Source organism: Fringilla coelebs (genome assembly GCF_963513975.1).
Source record: "Fringilla coelebs genome assembly, chromosome: 6".
NCBI classification, from domain to species: domain Eukaryota; kingdom Metazoa; phylum Chordata; class Aves; order Passeriformes; family Fringillidae; genus Fringilla; species Fringilla coelebs.
In genome coordinates this window covers 28,617,650-28,645,623 of record NC_140034.1, presented here as the reverse complement: position 1 = coordinate 28,645,623, position 27,974 = coordinate 28,617,650, and positions in this window count along the sequence as shown.

Genomic DNA, 27,974 nt, shown 5'->3' with positions numbered 1-27,974 from the left:
TAAAAATAAGGAGGTTACATAATTATATTAATTTTCAATTATTTTTATTTAAATAAATTCTGAAATATTCTCATTGTCATTCAAATGCCATTCTTCCATTCCAAAAGTACATGTGAATTAGATCCATGCCTAAATGAGGATTACTCACAGCTCTTTGCAGATACTAAAAAAAGCTTACACATTACAGTTAATCTTACTAGCTAATACTTGCCAACAACATTTAGTAAGGGATTAAGAACAGATTCAGGAAGTTAAATTCAGAAAAAAAAAATCCAAAACAAAATAATTCCTCAGAGGTACTAAATATTTTTAATTGATATTAGCAAAAGAAGCTCTAGAGCCTGCTAAATATAGCAAGGGAACCAGACTGAAAGAAAAAAAAGCTGCTCCAAAATCTTTTTGCAGAAGCCGTTCCAGGGGAGCCCAAGGACACGAGTGACTGACAAAGTTCAACACAGTGACCAGTGCTCACCAAGCAGGCACAAATAACCATGTCTGCTGTGTTTTCAGCTGGCCTCTCTTAGGTGGCTGCGTTGATAAAATGTAGGTGAGTAGCCAAGGAGGAGAGAGGTTGGTATTCCGTTTTTCAATAAAAACAAACAAAAAAAAAATCTTTTTATAAACATGTTTGTGACATTCCTACTCTCTCTTACTGTTAACTCCTCTTCTTATCTGTGAAGGAAAAATTGACAAAGAAGAAAAGCAGGTTTCTTCTTTATCACCTATTTGTTTTCACGTACTTTTCCTTCACTTAAAACCTTCTAAATAAGTGCCTGTTTTGCTTACACAGTGCTGACAGTTGCTGAAAACATTTCATCTCATACAGCACAAAGAAGAATACAAAAGGAAATAGTCATAAAGGATTATTATTCTTTTTCAGGTTTTCCAGTACCTCTGCTTTCTTGGTGCTACATAACAATGCATTTTACATTACAGAACAAAGTACAACGTACAGAAGATAAGCTTCAAATAAAAGAAACATTTTAGATAGTTCTGTTTCCTCCCATATCTTTTCCTTCCAAGATAAATGGGCTTGGTAATGAGTAGCAGCTAAAATTTAGGTCTGTATTCAAACCACACTCTTCTTTTGACTAAGAGGTTTCCAGATGGTCAGAATTAGAAGTAAAAAGGCATCTTTCCTTTCTCCTTAAAAAGTTATTTACATCTAGTCTTAACAATTTTTGGATACTGATCTGTCCACTCTACAACAGTACTGTAGAAGTGTATTGTAGAAGCAAGAACCTATAAAATCTTAATCTTATTAAAATAAACATTTTCATGTTTGCACCATAAGATTATTGGCATGGGAGAATATCCACACACAGTTTCTGAGACACTGCATTTTGTCAGTCAGCAAACAACTTATAAGCATCCAATCACTAAATGCAGGGTCAAGGTGATTTGGAAAGTAAGAGGTGCTCAAATGGAGATGAAGACTGAACTCCAATCTGTACCCGCATTCTCAAAGTATCTTTGACTAACAACCTCAAAAAGAAGGGAAAGCCATTCTTTTCCTTCTCTGTCCAAAAGACCTTGTAAGTACATAATTATATTTCTTGGGTGGTCACCTGGGATAATATTTTTTTTTTCACCTTCCTCGGTTCTAATCTAAGTCTAAAATATACTATTTTTTTTTTTTTCTGGAGTTTACTGCCCTTCTAAGGCCGCCAGGGTAACAGAAGGTAAGAAATCATAACAGAATAAGGAAAAACCCTAAAATACTAATAGAATTAAAAAAAAAAATCTTTGCATCACTCATGCAGATCAAGAACATGCTCTCTGCGTATAGCAATAAGAGGGGAATGTACTGCATCTTTGTCAGTAACCAATATTGTGCCTGACCTGTTACAACTTTGTAAAACTACCGTGTGTTTCAGCTCTTCTTTTAGATGTCTGAAGGTATCTAGAATACTAATTATAAACTGTTTTGATTTCAAATTCTTGAATCACTCTGTGTTTTCCCAAATCACAGTTTGTTAATAAGTATTTGATTTCTAATTGTCAATAGTGCTTAGTTGGACAAGACTGTCTGTGGCCAGAATAATATAATATTCCCTTAGTATTGCCTCTCAGCCTACAACAGTCTGAGGCCTTGAATGTTTCTGAGCTGGAATTGGTATTTTTGCCTTTGAAAATAACATAAAATCTGTTTTTCCATGAAAATTTGATAAATTGATAGTGAAAAAAAAAGCAGGTATATTTACCTGAGGCCTAAAACCTTGCAAATGTATTCATTTTTGTATTCTTCCCAGGCTATCTGGCATTTACTGAATTTTCTGGAGAATATAATTGCAGAGGTTTGAGTTTACAACAGACACATTATTTACTTAAGACTTGAAGGTTATGAAAGACCTAATGGGATTGTAACAAAGACCACAGTGAGAGAAGCAGGGAGGAGACATAGTATACAGTGCTGAGGGGCAGCAAATATACAAATATGACAGTGACTTCCAGCTTGTAATTACTGAAATTACTTAGTTCAAAACTAAGTGGAGGCTGAAAATCTTTGTCTCCCTACCATGTCACAGCTATGAGGGACAGCTCCTGCAGAAAGCCAGAAGACTCAAAGATAACAGGACTCTGCAGTGTCTTTTTTGTGGGTCTGAGAGGGATCTCTTATCTTACACAAAATACTGTTTATTTCCTGGTGTTGTAAGCTTGCACATATACATGGAGTGAATATTATGCACAAGCATAAAACTGGTAGAACCCAGGTGCTTAAGAATTTTCTCAGCAATGCTAAATTCTGCCTAAAGAGTTCATTCCTACCCCTTAGACAGGAAAAGAGTTTTGAGCAGTTTTCGTCCAGACACCTCTGAATTCTCCATCTGTTTGAAATGATCATTAATATTTGAAATCCAACTCTTCTTTTCTACATCATCCTAACATCCTCAGCAGCAGTAAAGACCACAAAGAAGTGCAAAGTAAGAGGATAACCAGAAGCAGCAAAACTAAGTGAAATTCAGATGGCTGGCAGTTCTATCTTGAATTAAATAAAATGTTTGACATACAAAATGAGGGTCAGCTGGCAGGTATAGCAAATCTGCACCAGCATGGAGCTGGTAGAACTTGTCAAAACTTCTTTATTTCCCTGTCTATAATTCTTGATGATATGAAAACAAAGGGGTTTTGATTACACAAATCATTGAAGAAACTGAAGCTCTGTAATCTCCTCAGTGAAGTAGCATAAAGAGGGATGAAGTACTTTTACTGCAATTTTACTGCAGTCTTTTTCCTCTGCAAAGAGCAGAATGGTATGCAGCACTTGATGTTTTATTTCATCTTAAACAATGTAATTCTTTGGTACAGCAGCAATTTCTACCTGTCCCAATTGATCACAGACAATAAAAGTCTGTTCTTTTGGCCAGCACTTTGATAGAAAAGCTTCTGAGCAGACCACTGAGTTGCTGCAGCACAGTATAGTCTAAACATTTTAATAGACATTTTACTTGCTACCTCACATAGTATTTTAAGTTACAAGGTTCTATGTATAAAATTTCTTAAGTAGATTCACTAATATAGATGCAAAAACATTTTGTATGCAAGCAAAAAATCTTATTTAGACCACAACCTGAACATTTTGTAATTTTAGCAGGTATTTATCAGTGGTTCTGTAAATTACCTGGAATTGTTTGCCTCAAAATTTTCTCATCACAATGAAAATTTTTATCCTACCTTTATTCATGAAAGGGAATTTAAACTAACATGCAGAAACCCTCAAAATTTCTTGGATACATTAATATTACAATGAACAAATGTGTTGATTTTCAGTGGTCTGACATAATTTATCTGAAAAACTAAGCCATAACTTGGATAGGAAACAATTTTTTAATTGAAAATGTTAAAGATGGAAGAAAAAAAAATCGGTATAAAAACATTATCAATGTAGAAAATATTTTGCTGTTTCAAACTTCTTTTTCTTTCTTTTCCAAATGCAGAACAAACCACATGGCCGTCAGAGTCAATATACTAAAAAATAGTTCAGAAATGTTTTACAAGTGAGATTTATTGATAGTGCTGTTACCAGTGGGAAAATATTATTCTATATTAGTTTAAGTCTTATCATACCATTCTTAGTCAGAACTATTAGAACTGCTAAAGAGCATTCCACAAGAACAAATGGAGGCTTCACATGAAACAGAGGCCTTAAGCAATGGACTCAATAAATATATGTGAAAAAGTGGAGAAAAGGCTGCAGGTCAAACGGATTCCCAGTGTGATATACCTAAACCTCGTCAAAGTGATGCCTTCTCTCTCTTTACAATTCTGCAGTGACTGAAGAAAAATTACATCAAAATCAGTTGCCTTGTTTATTTGGAGTTTCTGAAGTGGACCACTGTCCAACAGGCTGGGCAGAAACCATTTTCCTTGAGCTCCATCTTGGATTCAGTAGCAGCTTGTCCTTCAAATCTCTCATTCTCTGTATGCGCTGTTTTCCCTGTAGGCAAATATTTTCTCACTTCCTCACTAGGGCTCAAAGAAATAATGTGAAATCATAAAAAAGTGAACATGAAATCCCAGAAAGGGGGAATCAAAGTGAAAGGAACCTTTACTAATCACTTTGTCTTTAAGGCAGCCTCAGCTGTATTTCCATGATGAGGAATGTATGTTTTTCTAAGAGGCTTTTAAAAACACCTAATAATGGCCATTTTGCAGTCTCCCTTGGCAACCTGATCAGCAACTTGCTCAGGAACAATTTGTGCAGAGCTTTGAAATCTCAGAAATCTGTTTACCCTCATGCCAGCATGTGGACCTCAGGATGCCTGTGGGTCAGATTTTTATTCTTCTCATGGCCTTCTGCCCCATGTAGTCACTTCCAGCAACAGGACAGGACAGCAACATTAAAAGCCAGGAAGGATGATCCTTCTAATTGCAACTTTTGACAAACATCCAGTCTGATTCTTTTAGCTTATATTTTTTTTCTTTTCTAATTACCTGTCTATGTGCAAATACAAATTTATGCATATTGATTTTTTCATCGTTTCTAGTTTTGAATATTCCAATAATCCCAATAATCCACTAACCAAAAAGCAAAACCAGTCATCCTTGCTCAAAATTCACCATGGGTTTTATGCCCACAGACATGTCTTTCATTTGAAGATCAGCAGGGTGTCCTTTGCAGTAAAAGAATCATTGGAAGAGTTCAGACCAAGTAGTATTTAATTAAAAGATGTTTGCAAAACCATTGTGGATAAAGTCTTGGATTTACAAGAAGATCATGAGGAATGAACATATGTAAACATGTTCATTCATAAATATGTAAAAAAAAAATCATATGGCAAATTTTTATTAAAAGAAGTTTTTACAAAGAAGAAAGTAAGAACAGCAACTTAAAACAGTGGTGCTTTGAGGAACTAGTCATGCCTTGAGGTATGAAATACATACAAATATATGTGGTGTAAAAGAGAGAAAGAGAAAGAAGAAAAAAATAGAGGTCATTCAAGGCTTTAGCACCCTGAAGGACAAATTAGTCAAATTATCCAGGAAACTTATGACTTTCTATCAGAAAATTTGATGTTTTAACTGTTGTTAAAAAGAATTCATTCTATAAGGTGTTTGAATGCAATTAATACTGCACAAATGAAATTTATATGGTGAAAACCTCTCACAGGATTAAATTCACCTTTGGTTTAGGTTTTGGAAATTATCTAGTTCCTAGTTACATATTCAAGGGTTGTTGCTAAATTTCCATTCCTCTTCACCTAGAAGATAACTAGGGATTTTGGTGTTTTCAACTCCATATATTTTCTTCTATTTTGACACTTGTGAAATTGAAAAAAAATATCAACATATGAAATGTGATAAAAAGGCCAAGCAATTGTTTCTTAATCCACAAAAATAGTAATTTGGGTAGTAATTGGGAAGAAGAAACCCAAAAATGTCCCCTCTTCCTAAACAAAAAAATAAATCAAACCCAAACTCAAAATGCACAAGAACTAAGAGTTAAATCTGGAATAAAATATGAAAGCATCATTATTCACAACGGTTCTAAAATCCCCATTCAGTTCTAAATCAAAATGATTTCCAGTTAGACTTGTATTGGATTTCAGCACAGCATTAGGCTTGGCATGCAGTATCCAAACTAAGCCTCTAAGATTTTGTGCTGTACTTTTAGATATGGATGACCAAGAAAACTCATCAAAAGTACAAGTTCCCTTACATTTTATTAAGATATGAGTTGATACAGTATTTAAAGGGTAAGCTTGCTTACTTCTTATTTCACACTGTAAATTCTTTCCTCTTGTAAGTATTCATTTGTTGGGGTTTTTCCCACAATTTTTCTATTAGTACATGCTTTAATACTGACTTAAGGGTGGCTACCATGCTCACAATCAAAGATAACTATTCAGGATAAGACCAAAGATTTTTGCCTCATTATTTTCTCTTTCCTACTCCGTCTTACCACAAGCAAGATGGTATTTGTTCTTTTTTCACAGGTGTGCTAATACTTCCAATAACCCTAAATATAAGCATGGATGAGCTACTAAAATTTGCATTTTTTATAACCCTTTATATTGTGTTATGTATAATGTCATTTTTTATTTACCTGCATTCCATTTTGAACAAGGCTATAAAACGGGGTTCTTAAATGTCAGTATTAACTCATACCACCAAGAATATGAAATGAAGGGCAAAGCTTACGCAAATGTAAAGCAACTGAATTCAAATTTTATCAGAGATATATAGGGAAAATGTTTTGCTGTGGATATGGCAGTGAGTTATCTGCCTTTTGCATTTACCCTTATGCTGCAGACTTGGGTGGGATAAACTAAATGCCATAATACACTATCAGGTAAAAAGAGACATTCTTCACTCATGCTTGGCTGCATTCAGTATCATTGTCAGCAAGTCAGGGAGGTTGTCTACTGCAGCCACGCAGAGGCATCCAACTCTGTAGCATAATTCAAGTGCAGCAGGCTGCACATGTCTCTACACAAATTAATCTGGCATTCAGCAGTACCTAGAGAGTAGGGGTACCAGGAGTTTGTTCAAAGGTTTGGAGGGCAGGCAGAAACCCCTGCTGCTGCCTGCTGTGCCACTGTTTGCAGCCACCAGCTGTGGGCATCGCTGGCTGTAGGAGCCCAGAAGATAAAGCTAGCACGTGTGTCTCAAACACCAAGTGTTGGAGAGCCATGGAACCAGCCAAGGACTGGTGATAACAACACAGTGCTAACTGGCAAGAAAAACAAGATGTGCCTGGTTTATACTTTAGTCAAAAATATGGAAAATCAGTTATAAGCCCAAGGGTAGTTTTAATTCCTCCAATTTTAAGGCAGAATAATTTCCTATGTATTGATGCTTTTTCCCAAGTCTATTTTATAGCTCATGCTAATCTTCAGTCTCTTACATGTTTACTGTTATTATCTTCATACTGATAGTTAAAAGCAAGCTCAGACATTTCTACACAGGTTTCAGTAATCTATTTTTTACTTCAGTCAACATATTTTAGAGGCCTAACATAAAATTTCAGCCTTAGGCACCACGGTTTTATTCTACAAGTGAATCTGCAAAATTAATTAAAAATACACCTCTAATTTGAAAATCAAAGCACAGCAAAACGTTTGGTGACAGAATTCCTAAAATATAAATTACTATAATATCGTGTGCTTTCCTACCAGTGTCAAAGCACCATGTTGGCCTTATTGTGGTGTATAAATAAAACTAGTATCAGTTGCTAAAAATTTCCCTTTTTATTTTCTACCAGGGGAAAGCTAAGATTTCCATTAAATTTTGTTTTTACAGCTGATCTAGGAGGCTTCCAGTGTGCCTCCATATTGGTAGTCTGAGAAGAAACAAGTCAACGCAGTAATAGTAAAATTAATGTCTGACACTAGTTCAACAGAAAAATAACAGGCCTCTGCATATGAACCCACAATGGACAAATAGATTATTACTTTCATGAATCATTTCTCCTTTAAGGTACTCTAAAACCAATCTGCACTCAGAAGTTATCTGATCTACTTTCTATGCTGACTGATTTTCTGAAGTTAGCCAACTTCAGGTCTTATACTAAAAGGTGTGCTTTTGGCAGAGAATATCTATTATGTTTCTGTTACCCTTTTCTTCAACCAAGATTTCTAAAGTATAATCAATAAACTGCATTTCAAACTGCCCAGAAATACATTGCTTGAAGAAATTAGGAACAGTTTCAACAAATTATTTTTATATTTCTCCCAAAAAAATGCCTTTATGCTGCAGCAACTAATTACTTGTAGGATTTTTTCTCCAAATACAAACATTCTTCTTGCTTTCATGTAATTCTATTACCACAAAAAAAAGTACAGATTTTTTTTCTTGCATAGAATTCATTTTTGATACAAAGAAAATATGGAAAATATTGTTATCCATCTTTTCTATTATATAAGAGTCTTTAAATTGGCTTTCCCTTTTATACTTTCCAGTTCTTTAAAGAGCATAGGTAGAAATAACAATTAGCTGCACAGTTGACACCACATAAATCAATAGATCAATAATCATTAGTATGAATTTGTATGCTGGCCCTAAGTTTAAATACACAAATTTCTAATGCTAAAATGTACATTTATGCTACCTTAGTAAATTTATAATAAATAAAGTTTTGCCATGTGTTCAACGTGTCTTTCTAAAGCAAATTAACTTTCTTTTGTTTTTCTCCACTAAATCACTAATCATGTAACTAGTTTATTTGATTAAAATTTCCCAAGATAACCTCTGCAGTTCTTGGATTAATGCTTTAACAGAGAAACTTGGAAAGTCTCATCAGCTTTTTCTACACTCTTCAATGGCTTCCCAATATGTTGATCGTCTTTAAGTGAGGAATTACTTTTGACAGACTATGAATCTTTAGCTGAACAACTAGTTAGAAAAATCAGCTGCTTATTACTGTGATAGAAACAAATCATACTTATTCAAATCAGAAATACTCAGTGAGAGAAAGAAAAATAGAAATACAATATTATTCCCCCCAGTATAATCACAATGAATGACATAATCTTTAAAACTAATTTATTTTATGCTTCTTTTATCAAAGACAGTATGTCTTATAGATAAAATACTTTTATTTCTTATAGGATCAATCCTGATAAAATTCCAACAACCATTAAAAATACAGTCCTGGTTAGAAAATTATTCTTTAGAAGAGAATGTGTACAAGAATCATTTGTACTGTAGCTCCTATGAGGTTAAACTATTTGGACACAGATGGGTATGGACTTAAAATTTGAAATAACTTGACTTTCTTTTGAAATAATGCTCACAGGAATTGTTGATGAAAAAAGATTTTTATGCTGTTTTCTTCTATCAATGATTGTTGCCTCTACATGGATCCTAAACATTTAATGAAATAGATTTGAAACAAATCCATGCAGTTTTGGAATCAATACACCAGCTGTCATATGCATTCATAATAGTCTCCTAGTGAGTCTAAAAAAAGTAAAAATTTTGCACTCTATGTGTTCTTTTCTCCACTAATAAATTAATATTAAATAGGACAGACTAAACTTAGAGCTGAGTTAACAATTCTAAACTTTCATCTCAACAGCTTTAACAGTTTTCAACTCAACTGCAAATGTTTTCATATGGCAAAATTTGACATAAAATCTTAGACTAGCCTTTTTTTTCTTTGGAAGAGAATAAGAGACTAAAAAATTTTGGAGTGATATACATAGACGTTTGAAATAATACACATAAAAGCATGAAGGGTGGAGTACTTTTTTGTTAGCTGCCATAAGTAAAATCCAATATTTTAATTTACCCTGTTTTATTTACAGCAATGATCCATCCTGACACGAAGTTCATGTGGTCTGGGAGGTGGAGAAGTGTATTTTATGTAGGGGTTTAAGTCATATTTCCTGCCTGACCTAAATTATGTAGTCAACACTTATTTTGGGGTTAACTAACACTGCTCAGAAGCACTGGATCAATTTTCCTTAGCCTGTTCCACTCATGACTCCTTTCCTGGGGCATGGATGAGATCTTCTGGACCTTTCCACACCATATTGTAGCCACCTTCTGTGTGCTCTGCACCAGCATGCTGCTCCTACCTAGGATTCCATAGTCACCTTTCATGCCTTAAGTTTCTGTTCTAAAGCAGATAAAAAGGGATCAGTATCTAGAGAATGCCATGAAACTATTTCTCTCTCTCTTTGCCCTATATTTTAAACTATCCATCTCAACATGAATGCTAAGTGGTATTTACTCATGAAATGAAAATACTGTCCTAAATGGGAAATAAGCATATTTTTAGATGTAAAAAGCCCTTATTGCACTATATAAATTTCAGGATAGATGTTAAAGCAACATTAGTATCTCCAGGCATTAAAATATTAATAATAAAGCCTCACAGAACACATTCTATTTTCTTAAAATGCTTGAGATTATAATAGGTATTCCTGGGTCTTTGATTTCTCTTTTGGATCATATTTTTAAACTTGAAATTATAAACATATCTTAGAAATTTGCATGTGACTTTGATGGTTAGAATAATTTACATGATACTATATTGAAAAGCAAAAAAATAAAAAGATGAAAAATTCCTACATAATTGCATGATTATAGAGGCAGGAACTTTCAGACAAAAGACATAGAATTCAGTACAATCCAAAAGAGAAGAAGGAAAAAATATAAAGACAAAGAACTTAAGGTATCAAAAGAAGCAAACAATTTGTGAAGGAGCTGGATAAATCTTTATGTATGCAAAGGTTAAAAAGTTCTTTATTGGTCTTGTAGTTTAAATATTGAAAAGTCAGGTCCAAAACATGTATTAGACAGAAGTGAACACTATGAGTGAAAACTTAAGCTTCAGATCTCCTACTGCTATTGAAGTGAAATACCTGCACTCGAATAAAAACTAATTAAAATAAAATTCCAATGTCTTTTCTTATTTGGCAACCAACTAGTTGCATGTGTGAGAAATCAAAGTTTTATCTAATCTGGGTGAAATCTGGATTAAGATTCTGATGATAATTTACAGGAACACAACTACCTGAGTAAGGGACCCTAAAGTTAGCTTTATAGCAACATTTGCGGGTGTAAACCTGAAATATTTTAATAACTTTGAAAAAAAAAAACAAACAACACAAGCAAAGATAGATAGATAAATAGGTAGGTAGATAGATAGATAGATAGATAGATAGATAGATAGATAGATAGATAGATAGTCAGATAGATAGATGTGTAACATATTTTAAAGGCAATCCTGAGAGAACAGGGATTCTCAGTTGATGTAAAATCAGTGGCAGGGGGGAATTGTATTTAAATTTAAAAAAAATTGAATAACTTATTTGACTGGCAATACTAAATGAAAAAGATCAAATATATTTAACTTTAGCAAGACAAAATATCTCAGTAATTTTGTTTTTATGTGACAATTGTTTCTCTGCTTTTTGCATACTTAAAGATAGTGTTTGTCCAATTTAACATGAGCAACTGCTGAATGGTAACCTAAATTGACTGAATAAACAGAACAGTGTTTCTTCCCTGTGGTCTTTATGTGTGCACTGGTTTCCATAGGTGTTGGAGGTTTCTTGAATGATTTATCAATACTGGTACTAAAGAAGCTTTTATTCTCTTTTAGTTTATTTAAACACTTTAAGGGATTTCATATGTTTATACAGGAGAGTTTGTTTAACTTCTAAATACAAAACAGCTTGGATGTTTTTCATAAAATCTCTTTTTAAATTCATGTCTTTTTTAATTTGACAGTTACTCAGCCAGCTGTGTCAGGATAAAATGTATTCTTACTGTAAGATTCTTAACATAATATGTAGGAAAAATGAGCACTAAGTATTGCTGCAAACAATGTGTCAAAAGCTTTTGTCAGGTGATTTATAAGTCATTGCTTTACCTATTTCTTTTCTGAGTTTCTGACAAATGAGATAATATGGGACTCATGGAAATTAACACCAGAATTAGCAGCAAACTTGAATTGGTAGGGTAAGATTGGTTGATGAATTTGAAAAATGCATAAGTGGAGAGACTATGGCCAAATACCTCTTTAAAGACTGAAGACTGATTAGGCGGCAACAGCAAATGGAGAATCCGGTAATATCTTCTTTCAACAGCATGTTTTTTTCTAATTTGTACTTGCATGCCTGCAAATTCCAGTTATTGGTTTTTAGTAGATGAGCTTTGTCAGCAATCACAACCTGATTTTAGAGGTAATTTTCTCTGGTGAGGGGGCCTTGACAGACTGGAAACTTCATGCCACGAACTTTTGCAAGTATCAAAGAGTAATCTCAAGCCCAAGTTAACTACATGCATTTCAGTTTATGAAAATTAATCTTAATATTCAACATAATTTTAATCCAACGTAATTAGGTCAGTATAACTAATTATCAGTTAGGAAATGCATGGCTACATGTCCCCTTTCTTACAATGAGAATCCAAGAGCATGATGAAGGCATTTGAAATTCTGTCCCCTTGTTAAATAGAAGTATCTTAAGATGTTTGAAACAACACATGTCCAAGTTTTCCTAGCTATACAGGAAGATGGAAGGGACAACAAATGACTTGCCAATAAACAATGGCTTGTAAGTAGCAATTTTCTATGCTAAATTGAGGGATTTATTGCAGAAGCAGAAGCTGAGTTGGGAAGAAGATTGCAATTGACTGATTAGACTGAAATCACACTCTCAGAGCTTGGGTAGGAATACCATCCATGTCCACTTAAAAACAGATTTATACCAAAATGGTAGATTTTTGTATTAATTCATGTCTTCTCAGACCTCATATTCTTGTCCATTACCATTTCTTTCAGCTTAGATGTATTTCGTGTAGATCTTTTGCAGAGCTTTCAACATGAATGCTGTGATATTTAAGATTACATTTATTGAAAGAATTTGAAAGCTGATGATAAAAATGGTTACTGCTTCTGGCTTTTGTTCGTGGCTGCTTTTCTACATTGGCACACAGGCAATGCTTATTTTTCTGTTGTTGCCATGAAGACTGAAACCCTATCTTTTATTCAATAAAAGCTTAGACCTTTTGTTCAATAAAAGTTAAGTATTGCAAGCTCAAAATAACACCTCAGTTTGCAAAGATGCATTCTATATACACTTTTACATACATAATTTAAAAAGAGATGTTATTGTTTCAAAACCAACAGTATTTTTAGGATTGGTTCTTATCTTTGTTATATAAATGTAAGCTTATGGGTAAATCAAAGTCAATATACTATTTACTTCATCCACTGCTCAGGTAGTCATTGCCTTTTAGTCCCTGTGTTCGTACTTATTCACAAAAAGCAGGACATGGAAAAAAAATCCTTCTACAAAAGTGAACTTGTTCTGCTTATTTAGAAAAACATGTTTATGTTACTGCAGCTGTATTAAAGGTATTTGGAACAGTGTTCAGTAGCCATCAGCTGTATTCAGTTTTCAGTAGATAGGTATGATGATGTTACTTACATAAATTAGTGCTCCTGCTGGAAAGCTTAAGATAGCTGAAAATGAAGAAGAAAAATGTATCAAAAACCAGCAGAGTAAGAGGATCAGAGGAGCAGGGGGTTGTTACAACCTGCTGAAATTGATATAGTCACAATGGTTAAGTATATTTGAGAGTCTATAGGAATTCAACTGGAAATTTCTGAGCAGAACAGATAAATGATAGGAAATAGACATTGCCTCACATTTAATGTCCAGTTTTCAACATATCATGAAACTTGGGTGATTTGTCAGCGCTATTAAAAATTCCTCTGGACTTTTAGGCCAACATTATGATTTCATAGTATTAGAGTTATGGTTTTTGATCTATGTGTATTTGCAAGACTACAGAATCTTCTTTTACATCTTAGCTGACTCAAGAAATATGTTAGGAATCAAATCTGTGAATAGATCATCATTTTCCTTTGTATTTCACAGCTGCAAGAAAGGAACATTAAATATTATTACAATACTTGTAAAGGGTATATGATGTTCAAGAGTACACTGCAGTATCTTCTGTGGTGCAGGGAGGCTGAATTATGTCAAAGTGGAAAAAATGCTGAGTAGAGGCTAGAGCTTAAAATGACAATTTTCCTTTCTAATTTTGTCGTATTTCCACCCACATTATCACTTGGGCTGCTGCTTCTGAATCTTCTGGAAGCACTTAGAATGCCCCTAATATACTCCTAATTTTAGTGGAGATGGCAATACGTGACTTAGGTGGCTAGCAAAAGTCAAGAAAAATGCTCTGAGGACTTGCTCTAAGTTGTCTTTGTGGCACAAGACTCCTATGGCCTAGGTCACACTCAGAAGGTCATACAAAGTACTAGAAGGAGATAGTCTCATTTTGCACTTTTGAAATCACTCTTCTGGGTTACAAATCTTTCAATGAAAAGAGGCTATATGATTCTATGAGGCATTAATGGAGACACACATTTTAAAGCTTCACCCATTCCTTCTTGCAATATTTCTTGAAAGGCATTCTGAACAGAATAGTGCAAAGCATTGTAAGCTGAATCACTTTCACAGGTCATGACTCTTGAAAGATTCACATTGCTAGAGAAAATGCTTCCAATCTATTGACGTTTAATCAGTCACTATTTGGAAGGGAAAAATTTGTTCAATTGCCAGAAATTAGCAAATAACACAGGTAGGTTTTAGGCAATGTGTGATGAAGGCTGCTTCAAAGATGTGCTGAAATACATGTTAACATGCAAGACAGCCCTGTATCTGTAATCTGAAAAATCAAAACATTAGGTTTTGGAAGAAAAATTGAGTAGATTTCTGGATCTGTGCCATGTTTGCCCAACAGGAGACTGCTATGGGCTGCTCTCCTCTCTATTTATGTTACAAAAAGGTTTAAATTTGTGATAAGTATGTCATCTTTCTATTCTCAATGATATTGTTTATCCATTGCTGAAGAATTCAATCTGGATATGTGCAGAAACACAACAGTCTTTTTACCACACATTCATTCTTGACCTAACTCGGGTTAAAGGCAAACATCGTTTTCAGTACAAGAAACCAGGTTTCCATCAGGAATTATTTAAATAAGGAATTACAAATTTTCTGTAAGCATGTACTCATGGCTTGTGAAAACAACTAGAGAACAGCACTGCGCTCTCATTACACACTGAGTGATTTGCACCAGGAATTGGTAAAATTTCAGTACTTCAGCCTGATCAGTATGACTTAATTGTTGAAGGTGAAAAGCAAAGGTTAGTCCATCTACTCTTACAAACATGCTCATGGTACTGATTCTAGAATTGGGAATGGAAAATCTTTTCAAATGGCTTCCATTGGGCTTACCATCCAGCTAGACAGTCTGCAACACTTTTACAATTGCGTAGTGGGATCTTACCATTATGCTCTCCACACTTTTTCAAAACACTGTTTTATCAAACACTTTTCTGAAAATCAAAATCTTTAACGAATCATGCAGTCATTGTCACTAAAATCTGACTATTTTTCTCCTAATATGTGAGGCAGTAGAATTTAACATCCCATTAGTTTTCACTGCTAACAGCAAAAACATGTTTTGAGAGTGAAGTAACAAATATGACAGACAGGGAGAAATGCTAGAAGCATATATAGCAAATAAGAGTGGCATTTTGCCCTTTTTACACAAGAGTTTTATTGACCGTAGTGGTGAGACAAAGTATAAGAAATGTAAGGGGCCAGTGCATCTGATATAAGTCAACATCACAAGTCAAAGCTCAAATGAGGACATTGCAAGTTCGTTTTGGAGATCACTGATATTTATCAAGTGAGTTTATTTATTCTGGAATAGAAGGGTGAAAAAAAGGAAATCAGGGACATTGGTCTGAAGCCATTGCAAATGACTGGAAATATTTCAATTTTTATTTTTAGAGGTAAAAATTTCCACCATGGAAATAACTGATTTTTACTGTGTTTCATATACCAGTGAAGAAATTGCCGTTTCTTTATTTCATGAAATAAGGTTAAAACAGTTTGTCTTTTTGAGGGTGAGTGGAGTTAGTCAGACTATGGGCTAGAAAATCCTTACGTATATAAAATCCTAAAGTAAATAAAATCCTAAATCTTTTTTTCTTGGTCCTCTATTTTTAGGCATGTGTAAACCCTGAATGGGTATGTGCTCTGATGATAAAACCAATAAAACACAAAGTGCTGTATGAAAACAAAGAAAAACATCTGTACATTTTAATTAAACCCGATAATCCCACACATAATATTTTGCATATTCTTTTATTTTATTAATTTCAAGTTTTCTTCCAGGTTTTCTAATTCTTAAATTAATTATAAATAATAAGGAAGGCGACTTGCCTTTTTAGCACTCAAATATTAAATGTAGGGAGATTAATAGAACTGGTTTCTGTTAATCACTATTAAAGTGCTGTGTGTCTCTCTATCTATCTATCTATCTATCTATCTATCTATCTATCTATCTGAGTGGACTTACCAATTTCAGAAAAAGTACCATGTTTTAAAAGACTGTGGAGTAAATTGTGAAGGTTCGTGTAACAGAATCAATTTATATGATCTGAAAATGAAATTAATATAGGAATTCATACGCAGCGAGTCAAACCCAGTAAATTTTAAAATATTTGTTTCAGCTATGATGACTAATTATTTACATGGAAGAACAGTTATATTCCGCATATTGAAGAAATATTTTTGTAAAAAAAAAAATCAGGGATTTAAAAAAGCCTCTTTGACAGCAGAAAAACTGAAAAAAAATGGTTTTTTCTTAATAAGGAAATATTTTCTATGACAGAAAAAGTTGGAAATGAATAGAGATTAGTCATCCTTATCTGGAAGATTGAAAATATACTGATAAATGTTGATAAATTGTTTTCTAAGCTCAAATTTGGTACTGGTTTTTTTTTTTTTGGGGGGGGGGGAGGAGGGAAAGTAGAAACCAACAACCAAACTTCAACAGTAACAAAACCACCACACCTATTTAATCCATGGTTCTGACATTTTTGTACCAAATTATTTTTGTAAGACCTTCTAGAAGTCAATTCATTGACTTCACTGGACTTTGCCTCTACCTTTGTATTTATTAAGTCATAAAAATATTCCAGTGTAATGTATTTTCACCTGGGTAATTACTGTTTTCTTTATTAAAAGGTATAAGGTATGTTAAGCAATCTACCAGGAAGAAATATGAAAACACTTAATGTTACCTGCCAGAGGTAGCTTTATTACAGTTAATAAGTTCCATAATATAGAAAATTCAAAAATTTTATTAACACATTACCTTTCTTAGCGCTAGCTTGCTCATTGAGATCCTTTATAAGTTATCAGCCCCTGAAATTACTTGCTGTAATCCTCAATTTCATTAGGAGGAATGATAGCTCTAAGATAAAGAAGCAAGGAAAGAAAGTGCAGCAGCAAGAGACAAACACTACAAATAACCATGGTAGGAATAAATGACACTGTCTATATATCCTCATGGTGAAGAGAAAGTGAGGAATTAAAAATATTTGGTAGTGAAGTATGCTATTTCAGGAAAAAATTAGTCATACAAACATTCTCCTTCTGATTTTTTTTTTCCCTGTTACATTCGTATTTAATTACTGTGGATATTCATTCAATGAAACACACCAGCACTTTACAATCTTCCCCATTCCTGAAACAGAGAAAAGTAATTATTTTTTTTTTAAATAAAGCAAAATTCAGAAGAAGCTTTCATAGTTACTTATCAAGCCTTTTTACACTGGTCTGAATTTTGCTCTCTGAAGGTTTTAGTTTCATTTTGCACCTCTGAAAGGTGCAAGTTTTATCAAATTCAGTTGGAAAATCCACTAAGTCAGTGACAGGATGCCGTGATGATCAATACTGGTTTAACAACAGTTTTTTCAAGGATTGCAAGGATTTGGGCAAGGGGCATACTGAATAAAGTGACAAACAGCAGAAAGAAATTTCTAATTCCTTTATAGTGATTAAAGACAAAGCCATTCTGGAGGAGAACATCACCACCATACAGTGATTTGATTAGGAAGTAACCCAATTTATCAAGCTGTATTGGAAGTTTCAATTATTCTGAAAGGAATCCACAGAAGGATCTGAGGAAATAGAAATATGAAAAGGAGGAAAATATTAAGAAAACCTGACAATAAAGAGTAATTTGAAGGAACTTCACCAAAGTAACATGATTTAGAAATCTATGGAATCTTCATGTGTTAACAAAAACACATCAAGTATACTTATTAAATTACAATAATTTAATAAATCTCAGCAATAGAAAAAAACAGAATTAAGACCATATTTTTTATTTTTTTCTGTTCTGTCTTTCTTCTTTCCAGTGCTCTGGGACTCATCTATGATGGCCTGTGCCAGTTGCTCCCAAAAAATTGTAAAAAACTTTGCCAGAAAATGATGTCATAACCTGGATAATGCGTAGCCTTCCTAACCCTTTGGTTTAATAAGCATATCTCATCTTACAGAAACTTTTCATTTCATTTTAGCAGAAATCTTGATATGCTTTGAGAGCACATGAATAGAAGCATGGTTTTCTGTGCCTTTGTCACAGTGCCTTCTACTCATATTTTCAATGTACTTTTTATGGACCCTCTTTGTGCTTATCCTTTTTGTCATTTTTCTCTGAATGTTTCAGTTTTTTATAATTTATGGGCAGGGTAAGCAGAAATCACTGGCATTCAAGGTGAAGCTGTACTGTTGGCTTACACAATATCTCTGTGGCATCTCTAGTATTACTTTCAACTAAGGCTTTTATATATGTGTGAACAATATTATTCTTGGTTCTTCTCTGATGTCACATAGTGTTCTTTTTCCATCTTTTCCTCCCCTGAATCCTACAGTTAAATTGGAGTTGGTAGTTCAGTAAACTCCTTTACTCTACTAGGTTTACTTGAAATCACAGTCATATTGGCACAAGCTAAAAATTAATTTGAATAATCTGCAGAATTTCTGCCCCTCTACTTTGCTCTGGTGACACCCCATCTGCAGAGCTGCATCAGCTCTGGGGTGCCAGCACAGGAAGGACATGGAGTGAGTCCAGAGGAGGGCATTGAAGAATAGAGGAATGGGCACCTCTCCTACAAGGAAAAGTTGAAAGAATTGGGATTGTTCAGCCTGGAGAAGAGAAGGAAAAAAGGTATTAGAAATAAATTTCTGTATTTCTGGGATATTCTGTGTTATGAATAAAAAGAGCTGTCCATTAAAAAAAAAAAAAAAAAAAAAAAAAAAGAGGTTGTAGAATTACCAGTTTTACCAGTTCTGGCAGAGGAGACTTTTTGTTAGCTTCATGTTGTAATCACCTGTTAAGAGTCGGTCATTAATTCCGTATTGTTGAGAATTCCCCTTTTTGTCAGCACCACCCTTTCCTGCTGCCAGGAGGATGGCCCTCAGAGGACATGCAAATAACCTTGGAGCCAGGATGCAACGGGGTAAACCCTCCACCAAACTCATCAAATAAAGCCCCAAAACCGATGAGCCAATCCAGAAATAAGAGATCAAAGTGCTGTCCGTACGTGAGGAACCTCACGTCTACCTCAAGTCTAGAGCCTGAAGAGATGCTGAGACCCTTTTGCCCCTCACTGTAACTACAAAGATGTTGGCTGGACAGAGGACCTCAAATGTTAAGCCACAATTTGGGGGAATCCATGGTTGCTGTCATGAGGATGGAACCTCCAGCTCTGCCCATGGACTAGTGGACAAAGCTGCACTTACCCTTCTCCTCTGCATCGCTCCTGGGAACAGCGGTGGCATGAGCATGACCCGTCTGCTCTCCCCCACCTGAGCTGATCACCTTTAACAAAGGCATTAAAAAGGAGAAAGACCTCCTGCCCTATTTATTTCATTCTGGAGTACAGGACATTTAGTGCTAATGCAGCATCCCAAGGACTATGCTTGGGGCAGCAGTTTTGCTGACTGTCTTTTGCCTCTGTCCATGAGACAAGAGGAGGACAGGAGAAACACAGCTCATGTTCTGACTCAAAAAATGAACACAGGTCATCAGCTTCTGCCTGTTGCCACTTGTCCAATTGCTTGACACGACTGAGAAGAGCCTGGCTCCATCCTCTTGACACCTCTCCTTCACATATTTATAGACACAGATGAGGTCTCTTTCAGTCATCTTTTCTGAGGCCCTATTCTTGATGTCAAATATTGAGGCTGAATTCAAGTTTGCTGGATGGAAGAAGCCTATCAAGCAAATGGGTGTAAACCTAGCAGGGTTGTTTGCCTTAAGTAGCAGGTGGAACAGTGTGTTTCCTTTTGGGCAGGAAAGCTAATTAAAATGGAGTTATATTGAAACTAAAAGAAACTCTACTATAAAAGGCTTGCCTGTATTCCCTATATGGAGAATGAAACAGGAGGTTATGTTGAAAGACTTGTTTCAGGTGATGCAATAGTGAAGAGTATATCAGTCATCTGAAGCAGAAAAAGTGCCTGTGACATAGGACCTGTAGGGTTCTGTTCAGATGTGTTTTTCTTTGCAGTACATCAAATGATTGTGATGAAACAGACTAACATTAACCAAGAATGTCTGTGTACTGTTCCCTTCTGCTGCAGAGTTTTGAATCACCTGCAAATTGATGTATCACTTTCATTTAAAGGTGTAACAGAAGACATAGCCTGCAGTCATGAACACACTCCAGAAGTGTTCTCAGAAGCACTCTGATGCAATAAATACAATTTTGATGTCCTCCATTAAAAAAACAGAAGTCATTATGTACTATACTCACAGAGTTTGTAAAAGTATTTAGAAAGCCATTGGATGACATGATATGTATATGGCATTCACTATATGGACCTATCTTTACAACTCCAGATTGATTTAGATGGCAGTGGACTTTCTCTTACTTTCAACAAGCAGTATTTTATTTGATAATTTTATTGTGAAAAACCATTATTCATTTCCCTGAACCAAAATTGTAATCAACTGCCAATTTTGAAAGACAGGTTGTCTTAGAAGAGATTATTTTGAAAACCCCAAATCAATGCACCACTGAGGAGTTTTTTGCTAGTTTCTTTAACTCTGTTAATTTATAAATTGGTAATGTAATTGAATCATAGACTCAAGTCCTTTGGAAAGGACTTTTAAATATCATGTAGTCATGGACAGGGATATGTCTTAAGAGATATTTCTGCACGGATGTGTATATAAGAGATATTTGTACAACACTAACATGATTTAATTTTTTGTCAGCCCCGAAGAAGTCAAGACCCTAAGATGGATCTAATCAGGTCTCATGGACTAGGTCTGTAGTGGTCTCAAATCTGATCTTCTCCTGAGGTGGATTGGATTTCACTTCCCAAGTCCCTGCCTTGAAATTTAGGGACTTAAAGGTGTGTGAAGAGCAATTGCCTTTGGAAACTGAAATAAAAATGCTGAGTTTCTCAGGCTTCTTTATGTCAATTGTCACTAGTCCCCCATTTAATTTATTATTATTCCATTAACATGAGATAGAGAACAGATTTCTCTGATCACCCATCCTAGAAAGGACCATTTGCATGAAAAACCCCACAACTGTCTTTTCTTTCATGCAAAATCTTTTCTAGATTGTAGTGGCAATGCTGCAGAGAATGTAATTTATTTCAACACATAAAAAAGGCAGGTAAGAAAATGTGAGCTGTTTTTGATCTAGTTCTCATCACAGGCTAATTCCTTGTGGATGTTTTATCCCCCTTGCAAAAAAGCCATATAATTTACCACAACTGAAAGGCTTTTACTGAGACAGGGCCACAACTGAAAAAGCTTACATATTGCAGGTTAGATGTGTACTACCCTGGCAGAAGTTACATCACATGCTAATCCTCTACAAAGACCAAATACTGTCCTTGAATGTGTACAATAAAAGGTTCTATGAAGTTCTGTGAGAACTGGTTATTCAGTTTGAGGAGGACAGTTTTCCTCATGCTTTTCTGGTCTTGGCAAAAATCACTTGTTTTTATGACCATTACTAACAGTTTAGAAAGGAAGAAAAGTTCTCATAAGGAAAATTTTTCCATCTAAGAAGTCTTAAATTAATGGAATTTAATCCTAAGGGTACCATAGCACTGGATTTGATGACAATTATTTAACATATCTTTAATGCAACTCTTTATGTAGTGCCTGGTATTGGAATTTATGTATGCAAAATTATTTATAAAATCAAAGTCATGATATAAATACATATAGAATACATCTGTGTGCTGATAATGAAACTGATTTTAAATGACAACTAGTTTCTAGAATAAACGGGGTTTTTTGTGGGTTTTTTTTTGTTTTTTTGTTTTTTTTTTTTTTTTTTGTTGGAAAATAATGGAACAGTAAAATTTGAAATAACAATGAAGAAACTGGGTAATGAACGAATATTTATTTAATGGTGGCAGATACTAGTGGCAAAGGCTTTTACCTAGAGCTGAGAACTACACAGACTGAATTTCATCCCTGACAGAGAATCAATACACCATTAAAGTCTGTTCCAAGATCTTCCGTGACATCTCAGAAGTACATTGATATTTTTCTGGCCTTTTAAATAAAATAAAACAGAGTTCATCAATACACACATTTCATTTTGGACTTAAATTTATGCATGAGAATTGTCTTGGTGAAATTCATGTTCATAATTACATCCTTTACCCATGAGTGACTTATGCTCAGCAACTTGGAGGTGGCATTCCATGAGGCAAACAGAATCACCCTACTACCAGATATCGCTGTAGACCAATGCAGACAAACAGAAATACAAGAAGCAGTGAATTTTCAGGTTAACCTGACAAAGACAACTATCAGTTTGCATGGTTCAGTTCTTACACCTGCAAATAAAGAAAGTGTTATTCAGGTCCTTTGAGATCTGTGGACAGATAAGTGGGATAGAACAGCTGATTATGCCATTAATATAATAATCAGGCCAAAATGCTATTTGTTAGGAATTATGCCTTTTTACACATTAATATCTTACATAGGTTTTCAGCTATCTGGATCACCCTTATTTTGAAATATATATTTTGTCTCCATTTGAGACAAATACAGCATGAGAATTGCATGTAACTAAATTAACTAATTGGGAAGAAAAAATTGCAAGTATTATTAAAGGAACTGATCATGAAAAAAATACATTCCCAGAGATATTTTTCCTGATCCCTTTTTTTTTTGCATGGGTATTAAAAACCCCCACAATTAAAAGTTCTTGTAAGCATTTTTCAATTGCAAAGACAGCCTCAGGAGAGTGTTTTGGGTAGTAATACACATGATGGTACCAGTTGCCTGGAAATTAGCAAATGTGACACTTATCTACAAGAACATCTGGAAGGAGAATCCAGGGAACTTCCTGAGTGCTAGGGCAGGTCACAGAGAAGATTGAGTGCCATCATGTGGCACATGTAGAATTATAGAATAATTTCTGTTGGAGGATAGATTTAAGACCATTAAGACCAACTGTAAACTTAGCACCACCATGTTCATCATATTAGCTAATCTCCACTCAACTGGGATGTCCCTGGTTGGCCAGGGCTGCTGGTAATTGATTGAAAGTGGCTTGGTGAGCTCTTCTGCCAGCTCCTTCAGGACCCTTGAGTAGATCTTACCTACCCCCATACACTTGTGGGTGTCAAAGGGGAAGAGCAGGTCATTGGGCATTTCCTCCTGGATTATGGGGGCTTAATTCTGTCTTCCAGCTCAGAGGGCTGGGTACCCTAGGGACAACTGATGTTGCTATTAGAGGCTTAGTGAAATAAGACATCAGCCTTTTCCTTTCCCTTTCCCTTTTCTTTCCCTTTTCCTCACTATGTTTTCCCTGAATTTAGTAAAAGATGGGGATTTTCTTTAGCCCTTCTTTTGTTGCTTAGTATTTGTAAAAAAGGAGTTTGTTATCTTTTATGACAGTAGCCAGATTAAGTTCTAGTTGGTCTTTGGCCAACTTGAACCTCATGTGACCTGCTGTCATGGCTCTTCTTAAAGAAACCCTGGACACATTTGGCTTTTTGGGCTCCAAGCACACACTGCCAGCTCATTCTGACCTTCTCATCAACTAACACCCCACCAAGTCCTTTTTGTCAGGGGTGATCTCCACCCTGCCTATACTTGTATTTGGGGATTGCCCCAACCCATGTGCAGGAGAAAAGCATTTCTTGAGAAATATGTTTCCATTAACTTGAGTGCACAGGGAAAAATTGCAAAAAGATTTAAAATCTTACAAAAATAAATACCAGACTCAGACCTAATGGATATATTGTTTTTTTTTCTATGTTAGGTAAATGGGTGTATAGAAGCAAACTTGAATGCAGAGAAGTTATTTCATGATACTTTAATTGCTTTTGATCTGGGCAAATAAGCATTTTGTTTACAGTATCTATCTAAACTTTAGGCATTTTTAAAATCAAGGGGTACTTATTAACTGCGTCTATAACTAATTGTAGCCTGTACTACAGAGCAGTGTACATCTTATGTGTTTTTTGTTCTGGTGTTTCCCAGATAAATCCAGTTAAACTCATTTGTGCTCCTTGGGAAGGATGGCGGCTGAAAATAAGCTGTATTACAGTAAACAACATACTTGGGAAGAGCTGTGGGGATTCTCCCTCTCTACCCCTCCAGTTCCAAAGGAAGCATTTAGGAGCAAACCAAAAGACAGATTATTCATTTTGTATGATTGGAGGTCTGATTAAATGTTCTCTGGACTGAAGTAGATGCACAACCCACTACTAGCTGCTCAGGCTGCATACCCCATTTTGTGTTCTGTGACTACTTTCCATTGCTTCATGAGTATTCTTTGCAGGTTGTCTTCTTTCTGCAGCAATACTGCACTATGGAAGAAAACAAGTGTCTTCATATAATGAAGTGTTATTTTTATACACCAGTGAAAACACAATATCTGTGTGCATACAAGTTTACCTGTGAAAGGATCATGGGCAAGACTGAATTGCACAGCCATTGACAAGCATAATCTACTTTCTCCCAGATACTTCTGAAATCTTCATACTTCTCTCACATCAAGTGTTTTTACGATCTCCCAAATGAAATCAATCAATTTTAAAGCAGAAAAGTGGTTTTTCTCCTCTTAGTTGTACCTTCTGTATTGCTCTTGTTCCCATTCCTTTAATCCTGAAAATGAGAAGGCAGATTCTCTCTGCTTACATTTCTTTCCTTTGCCAAATGATAAGGTTCTTTTCTCAAATAGCTCAAGTACACTTCTTGTTCTTATCTCTTTTTATATTACACTGGAGAGAAGAAAAGGCAAGTGTCAGAAGGGGTTGAAAATACTTAACACTAGGAAAGAGAAACATCAGGCCAACGTCTAATTATAATTCACAGGTTATTTGTTTTACTGGGCTACAAGAACTGATGTACTTTCTCACCTTCTTTTCAAGTAGAAAGATACCCAAAGAAAAAAAGTGAAGTTCAAGCATCTTTTGTGGTTTGGGCTGTATTTGGCATTATATGTGAAAATGTTCTTCAAGACTATGCTTCAAGGCTTTTCAAGATGTATTATGATATGCCTTATTTAAGGTTACAGAAAAACTAAATGGTGAAAAATAAACCTAAGAAAGACATATTAAAAAAAAAGACTAATAATATGATTTTGAACATAGCACATGACATAGTAAAACAAAAGTGTCAAAATAACAATATGTTGTAAATTATGTCATAAATGTATTAAGAATTGCAAATGACCAACACTGAAGTTTCATAACATTTGAAAAACCACCCAAATTTGAGCACTTTATAGGTAATACTTAAAAGTAGAAGTCAAGAGTCTCAATTACTGAAATCCTAGACCAGCAGAAAGAGCCTTGGGAAAATAACTTCAGAGGAAAAGCAAAAAAAACCCAACCTTATACTTAGTGGAAGTGTAGAAAGGTCACAGAAGAAAGGATATTTTATGTTTTCTGTTATACTTACTTGAAGAATAGGTGAGGTGGCCAACAGAGAACATGTACATTATGGATGGACGGCAAGGAGTGAAACAGTAATGGCTTGCTGCAGTGATTCAGTGCTAGGCTAGAAACACTAATTTTCTATCACTGAAATCTTACCAAATTCATGCAGAGCTACATTAGCCATGCTTGTATGCTGTGCAAGAATGTATCTCTTGTGATAGGGATGCACCTGAACATTGTGGGAAACATTAAATATTCATTGATGCCTACATTTATGAATTGAGAACTTTTCACCGGCTGAATATTTGTATCAAATTTTTTGAGGTTTAATTTGGTTTCTTATTTTTTTTTTTTTTTACATTGATGGCTTTTGTTTTATATTTTTTAATTGATGCAATTTATTTTTCTACTTTAAAATACTTTATTTTAATGAAAAATTTATTGACTTCTTTTTGCCTTGTTTTCAACTTTTAAAGCAGAAAAGTAACTAATAACATATTTCTCCTGTGAGTTTTCAGATATGAATGTTTGATATTCCTGTCCTGAAATTTTAGAATTCAGACTGTTTTTTAATGAAATAGTCATTACCTTAATATTTTTAAATAACATGATAATGGTTAAGATAAATTTCTTTGTAGAGATATATATGAAATGCCATAATAAAATTGTATTTTAAAAGGATCTTTAGGTAATTTTTTAGAGGCATATTTTCCATTCAAATTTCAGAGAATTTGTTGGAATTAAGATTTCACATTTATTGATTCTTTAAACAAATGTCCCTAGAGAAAAGTGAGAAAAAAAAGGGTAATTAGAACTCATGTGTGGACCCTAGCAATGGTGTGAAGATGGTGTCAGAGCCACCTGAAAATCATTACTGATGATATTCTTAGTTAATGACGCTTTAATTATACTTACTAGCACCACCTTTGCTACTTTACTTTTGGCCCGTTGTAGAAAAAATCTGAAATTCCTTAAGAGGTGGAGCTCCCTAATAAAATACAAAATGAGCAGCTCAGTAGTAAGCAAGAAAGAGAACTGATAATAAAGTAAATTCTATTTATTTAATAAGTTTTTTTAATTGCGACATAGCTCACAATATACCAGTGCATTGATTCTTTTGACATTTCCTCAAGGCTGATAAGATAGTTGCTTGTTGTCTGGAGTAGATCTCATTCCTTCAAAATATTTTGAAATATCATCTGAAGGGTAGTCCCAGCTGACTGTTTTGTAGAATCTATTTTGTTATAGAACCTATTTTGTTTTGTGCGAGTAAAGCCATATTCACATTCTTGTTGTACTATACAAAGTAATAAACATACTGGAATTTAAAAATAGCTGAAATAAAACATAACTTGAAAATTAAAACCAGATTTCTTTGTTTTGCTCTCACCTCATTCAAACAAAAAGAATTATTTTTTTCCTCAAACACACAGTAAAACCAAGCTTTTAGCTTAGCATTTAGTGAAACATCTACCCAGTAAGCCTTGCTTATGCTGCAGACAGCTACCCTGAGGAGTGATTTGAATTTAAATGTGATTCCCTTATTAGTTTCTGCTAACTGCAAATATCCCAGTCTCTTAATTAAGTGGCTGAGTAATGTATGAATGCTCACTTCTTCTTGTCATGCAGAACAAAGTGATGTATTTAGATTCCATGCACAATATGAAATTTAATGACACAGGCAACAGTAATTTAGAAAACATTTTGGTTTTATTATCCTTGTTTTTGCTTAGCCAATCTCCTTGTAAGTGTTTGGCTGCAGCAATGTTGCAAAAGTTTGCCCAAACACTGGATATTAGCTAATGGATTTTTAGATTAAAAGATAATGCATTACAAATGCATGGTTACGAAATGCATAATATGTTGTTTATATCTTTCCCCCCCCCCATATTTAGAAATAATATACAGAAATCAAAACAGACCTTGATGAAAGCTCCTTTCTTGGTTTGGCACAGAATCTAGTGTTAGATTCAGAGAGATTCTGAATGGACTAAATAGTGCACTGTAAGGGGTTTTACAAAGAAGAAGGAAAGAAGAAACAAATCAAGCTTTTCTTCTAGTGCTGGTGGTTCCTGCTAGCTTCAGTGATTTTCTGCAGTTCTCCTGATGTCTTTACAGATTTTATAGCTTATATTCAGTCATCAAACCTGCTTCTGCTCTGGGTTTCAGTATGTATATTTTTCCCCAGGGGTATGATGCTAATTTTTCCCTATTCTGAAATTTTTTGTCTTTGCCTTGATATTTTCTCATGCTCAAAGAATCCTC